The sequence below is a fragment of the Necator americanus genome, chromosome V (genome assembly GCF_031761385.1).
Source record: "Necator americanus strain Aroian chromosome V, whole genome shotgun sequence".
In the NCBI taxonomy this organism is placed as follows: domain Eukaryota; kingdom Metazoa; phylum Nematoda; class Chromadorea; order Rhabditida; family Ancylostomatidae; genus Necator; species Necator americanus.
Window position 1 is genome coordinate 20,774,884 of NC_087375.1, and position 6,905 is coordinate 20,781,788.

Sequence of the window (6,905 nt, forward strand, 5' to 3'; positions counted from 1 at the left end):
ACTACAGCTGGGTATTCAGCCGCAGTGAGGCAAACCTCCTCAAACAGAGCATTTTGCTGGGAAATAAGGGGAGAAGTATTGCTATATTTGCCAAGAACAGAACACATGTGATGGATTGTGAGTGCTTTGTAGAGAACGAAAGTGGAAATCAGTCGTCTGCCGCTGAAACCGATTTTACATAATGACAAGGGGTGTGACCGGGAAAGAGAACTCTGTAGAAATTCCCCGCAAATGAGCCTGGTCAGCTTTGGGAGATTGAAAACGGCTAAAAATGGAAAAAAGTGGGAGCTGCAGTAAATTTGCAGATGTAATACTAAATAACTTATATCGATGCTAAATTCATCCGTGACCGGTAACTTGGTTTCTTAGAAGTAGCACAGAGTGCAGGGTAGACTTAATTGACTGTCTAAATTTTGCACCAAAGCTCGCAAAAAAAACTGGGCGTACTGGTTCATTTTCACTGAAACATCTGCAAAATGAGTCGCAACTCGTGTCCAAAACATTATTTACAATGCTCTTCTCGATCTGATATGGTGATAATGGCGACGTTGCATAGACGTAATATGGAAGAAAGGTCGAGGACCAGGTTTCGTTAATACGTCCAGAACAGCCTTTGAGAAAAAAGTCACGAACAAAGAAAAAAAGTAACAACAGGAACAAAGAAAAAGTGGAAAACATGCTCTACTAACACTTATTAAGGTATAAATCAAATAGTGCTTGTGATCCCGTGAGCAATCCAGCTCCGGTGACGTGCATTAGGTCCAGAATAATCAAATAACAACAACCAGTCCCCTACTTCTGCCACCTGTAATTGTATCCATTTCTTTCGATAGTAGTGGTTATGTAAATTATAGTTTTCGGTAAGATGGGTAACAAGGTGAAAATTCCGGAAGAACAGGGAACAGAACTGGAATGGATGTCATCATGGGGGGACGTTATCCAACGTTACTTCCAAACTGTAATATACTGTAACGTAAATACTAGAGAATAGGGGACAGACAACTCCCAAACAACCGACTTATTAATTGTATCTAAAAGCGGGTCTGCGCAACAAACAAATCTCCGAACGAACTCAGGCGTAAACCTTTCGGGGTCAAAAATGACCGAGTAACTGAAGGAGGGAAAAGTACTAAATATTCTTCTAAATTCGTACTTTGTGTTATATGTTTGTAATCAGAAGAGCTAATTGTTCATAAAGATATAGGAATATTATTGTAAAAATCTTAACTAATATCCAACTTTTGATTCGTTGAACACTCTTACAGATTCCGAAGAATCGGGCTAATAACGCTGGGGACTAGTTCTCGCGTGATGTTCTGAGTGACTAGGTCACTAAGAAGTGAACCACGATAAACCAAGATAATCAGAGGTTCCAAGTGAGATTCCACCTCGTTTCGCCTGCAAGAATGTATGGATGCAGAGCAAAAATCTTCTAAAATATATAGTCCACGATTGAAAGGGAGAAAAACCTCATCTCATTCCAATTATTGAGTGAAAACGAGGATTTCTGTTAATAGCTCTTTACAAGTGCAGAGTGGAGGAATTTGAAAAAGAAAGACGCTTGCAGATTGACCACCAATGAAAAGTGGCCTACTCGTCCACCATTTTATGAATTATTGTCGAGCAACCGTTGCAAAGCGCCAGTGAATAATAGCGACATTGAGATCAAACGAGCAGACGAGTAAACATGGTTATTAGGTAACCGTATGTAAAAGAACATCGATTGTTGGGCCTTCTGCAAGAGTTCTGCTTGCTCAACTCGATTTAAACTGCTCACAAATCCGCGAAAACTGTCAGTTCAGATCTCTTGAATGCATTTAAAGCAGTAACATTAAAATAGGGGGAGAGCTCGGACACTATATAACACAGAGTAGGCCACGAGATTCCCAGATGGTCTTCTGGGAGTGATGTGGAGCAGTGCAGGTTTGTTTTGAAGTGACTACTAAATCCAGAAACAGATATCGCATTTAGCGCTGCCCTTGTATTACTGTGAAGCGGTAATCTTTGATGAAGATGTCGTCCAAAAGGAAAATTGATTTCAATTGGAGCTCCACGTTTATTTATCCATGGAAATCTTTCTGGAAGTAGTGTTGGCTTAGATCCAAACCATTTCTAAATATGAAAGACTGATTATTCGCTTTATTTACTTTGTCATTAAATAATATATTTAATAACCAATGTTTAGAGAGATAGAGCAGGAAATGGGATGACAACAGAGAAATAATAGGTGACAGTAACTATCGAAGGAATCCCTCTTCCACTATGAATAAACATCATATGGAAGCAGAATTAGGTTTGCATAGCTGTCTTCAGCTGAAATCAACGTTGGGTACAACCGTGAAAGGAACGAAATCAGATTTATTGATTTACGATCCACCTTGGTCGACCGAGATTCCTTCATAGGATCCCCTGGTTCACTCCGAAGTACTCGTGAAGCAATAAAGATAAGACTAAAAAATCTTGGCAGTGCACTAAAAGTTGATTTTTGTTCGGTCCTTTGTGCGTATTTCAACAAATATCCATAGAATATTCTCAACAGAGGTTGGAGCAATATAGTGGTTGGGCTGATTTCCTAAAAATTAGTCTCCGGCGTCTCAATGTCAATTGCTCGAAATTACTTCATTAAACTTACATTTAAAAAAATTAATTTAATTAAACTTAAATTAAAAATTTAAAAATTTATACTACTTTACTACTTTGTTACTATTACTTACAAAACAGTATCTGCTGCAAATTACTGATGTGTCACTATACTAGCTGTGTTTCTTTGAAATTTCAGTGGCAAATAAAGAAATCTCACTGAATAGAACTTCTAAATGCTGACAGAGGCTTAAAGAACGACGAAGACTGGATTCGACGTTATTGGGGCATACGGTATTGCAACTCAAAGGATGTTCCTCAAAGTGACGGAAATGTGTGTTCGCTTTTAACGAACAGCTAAGCCCTACTGATATTTGCGTGCCTTGCGGCTGAACATTTTTCTTTAGCAATCAACCAGATGCCGGAAATACGAACAAAGCAATACTGTGGAACATGCATACATGTGTTTGATGCGACCAGATGCGGCTTCATATCCAGTGAACAACGCACTTGTATACTAATATGACGTTAAATATTGTATTTTACCCTGGTTTCAAACACTGACTATTATACGGGACTATTTTATGCAGAACAACACTTTTTCGGAGACACACTTGGAGCAAAAAGAAGTGCGAAAATGCAAGACTTCTCTGTACCCGGAGTCAAATCTTATACAAAAAAAAAAATACTTAGCGCGGCAGTGTTTAGTATGCTAAAAAGAAATACCTCGACTAATTGACTTCAAGAGCAACAGAAGTTTATTTGTCCGTCTCGATCAACGAAATCGTAAAAATTCTGACCAAGCCTTCTCTTGGCATTTTCGTTAGGACTTCCTAGTAGGTCCAGAAGCGGTCAAACGACACTACCCCAGCCAAGAACGTCGCACGTTGCTCTAACACATTTATTCTTTGAACAAACTGCGTCAATCGTACAGTAAAGGTGGACAGTGCTTTCAAGCGTGAATGTGTCCACTTGGTGTTAACAGACGTTTAGCAGTTGCTGGGCTTTTTCTACAACTGCGTATTTAACACTGCCCGAGCAGACGATTACATATTCGTTAAAGCGCCAATTTATGCTAGTAATGGGAGACCGTTAGAGTTCTTCACACAGATGTTCGCAGGCCATTTGCCTGCTTTCTGCAGCTTTTCGAAGGAGTCAGAAGTGTGATCCGAGCGGAGAGGAGTGGCGGCGATTTTCTAGCAAATCCGCACTAGTTGCTAATTACTCAAGAACGTTCACTAAACGAATGATCTTATTAAAATGAAGGATGAATAAAATCGAACTATATGAGCTGCAAGAAAATTCCCTGTAATAGTTCGCAGAAAAGAACTGAATCCAAAAGTTTCTTCTGATCTCCTCAGCGGTATCTGTCTCCCATGAAAAATCTCATTTTGGAATGGAGAAGCCGCGTCGTTCGAGAAGAAATGAACACGATGCGGACATTCGACACATCGTCACCTTACTGCTTAGGGGTCCCACAGGGAACAAACGCGTCTTTTTCTCGTCTTTTTCGTTATCTGTTTCAATAATCAAGACATCCCATATTTCTTAGAGTCCTGAAATCGTTGTCTCGTGAACATCCACTACCGCTTACTTCAGAAAAATCCATACTTACTCCACTAAAAAAAGTCAAAGTCAAGAAAACCTTCCAAAAATCTTTGTAGAGAAGAAAGTTAATTTAAGGGACAAGAATCAGATCGAAACACTGTTTTTGGTACATGATACAAATCAAATACAAATCGGCTAATTTCCACCGGTGTTGGCCACATAATAGAAGTGAAGTGTCTGGCGTTAATCAATCCGCTTGTGATGCCCCACATGAGAATTGAAAATCGTTTGAGGTTAACGGACGTGCTAAGCCTATATCACGACTGCCAATGTCTAGGCGATGTCTCAAGTCAGTGTTTTTATCCTCCTAGACAAGTCTGGCACAAGTTTATCGACTCCGAAGAGCTTGATTGGCACCAGGGCAGTTTTGAACCATCAATCGATCCACCAGCCAAAGCGAAACCTCCCACCGACTGCGCTACACCCGTTAGGACAAATACCCCTCCCTCAAGCGTTTCTGAATTGCCGCACGCATCTTAGGAGGATTGGATCGCACCAGACACCTTTTGTTTTATTCTGAATCAATTACTTTTTATGGGCTGTTACACTACTTGCTGCCACCTCTTCATCGTTGGAATTGCATTTATGCCGTTACGGTGCAAATCGGATAATTGCATCAAATATTTCGAGTAAATGTTGCATTTTCTTTTCTTCATTGTAAGAGGATTAAGTGGGCTGCAAGAAGAACAAGTGCAAAATCTACAAAGAGTAGTTACAGTACTCCAGCTGAGATACTGTGTACATAGTCCAGGGAAATCCAATGAAACTTGTATTTGTAGGCGTCCATTAAGAAAAATTAGCAAAACAACATGGAGCAATATCAAAAGCGGAGGAAGCGATGTCTGATGAGAATAGCGAGACAGTGTTGTTTCACCTGATAAGATAGCCATGAAACTTGGAATGCGCTGCGCTGATCCCTGCACTTCAAGGAGGTTTTTTTTAGATAAGAAAGATTACTTGGAATTTATTTCTACGAAGAAGATACACTCAGGTCCGAGGCATGTAAACCGACTGTAAGCTCTAATTCTTTCCTTTTCTTTCTCTGCTTTTTTTTTACAAAAAAAGAGAAAAACATCCACTTATCTATTCGTTCATTTAATGCAAAACCCATATAACAAAGTTAGGTTCGGAAAATTAAATACATAAAATAAATAACTACAGGAATGTCATTTCGAGAAATAGTCGAGGAAACAACTAAAAAACTTTCCAACGAAAATTACTTCAATGACCAGCGAAAAAAATCCTACGGAGTAGCTCCGTTTTTATTTAGATGGAAAGCGAGAAAAATACGTTTTTTTCTCAACTGGTCCCGCTGACAGTTCTTCATTGAATAGGAGCCTCTGGAAAACTCGTGACTTTTGCTAATCAGAAGAAATTATGTTTTTAAGGACAAGGGGTGGGTTTAGCGTGCGAGCTGAAAGAATTTTATAACATATGAATGAGAAATGGGACATCTACAAAAATATTCAGATCCTGCAAACGCATAAAATAGGAGTACAAATACAAGCTCTAGAGTGCTGTAGTATTATATTACTACTACAGCGACGGCTGTACCTGGGAGAATGGATATATGGAGGGGATATATAGATTTATACTCAATAAATGAGTGAACTCTTGTAGAATGAGTCCCAAGGAGAAATAAAGGATATGACTTGCTCTAGACAGATATGACGAACGTAATGACTGGCGTTGAAGCCGACTTAGTTCGACATCGCATTTTAAAATAGCTGTCACCGTGAGATACACAAAACTGTGCAGCTGTTGCGTTTAGGGTGGCAGCTCAGGGCGGGAGCGACTAGTACGGTATCTTGAATTATAGCACACCTCATTCTCCATTTCTAGCGGGACAATGCTATCTCAGAAGAAGAAATAAACAGAGAATACGTGAAATGACGGCTGTAGTTGCGCATGAAAGTCCTCGAAAAAGTAGTTTTGTTAGATTCAATTGTTTTCATTACTCAAATTAGATTTTTCGCAAATTAAGTTCTTCTTTGAAACATGAATGAATAATCGAGTCAGAAGAGTGAAAATAGGAGAGTTTGTGAACCACTAGCCATTGTATCATTTGGAATGAGACATTGTTGAAAATTTCCAGAATTGTTCCTGATAATAACCGTCCACTAACATGGTTCAAGTGCCTGTTTGCGGGGACGGCAATCACATAACAAGGGGAATGCATCATTTAGGAGTGAGACAATTGTCTGCAGACTGCCAAGCACACACTGCGAAGCAAAGTGATGAACCCAAAGAACAACCGTGAATAGAAAAATGGAACGGCAATAGAGTAGGCATTTGCGGCCACTGACACATGGAATTAATCGTGCGTTTTCGTGGTGAACTCGCTGCAAAGTTGCATGTGTTGTGTGCGAAGGAGTCCAGTGTCAATATGTAAACAATCGATTTCGGTGCGGGCAATGCACAGGTGATGTGTGATGACGGAAGAAATTGTCAACTTCCTGCGAATACAACGTAATTATCACCCGAAGTAGCCTCCATGCTTGAATAGAAGATTGGCGGCGTTTAGCTATCCGTTTTATCTATTTGTTTATTCATTCGTTCACTTGATCACCAGTAAATGACCTATTGTATAAATCATTGCTATTTTCCTTTACATACATTTTATCAAACATTTATTAGGTCATCTATTCAATGTTCTATTTTCCAATTATTCACTTAATCCAATCATTTAGGATTCATTCGATCATACAGTCATTCAC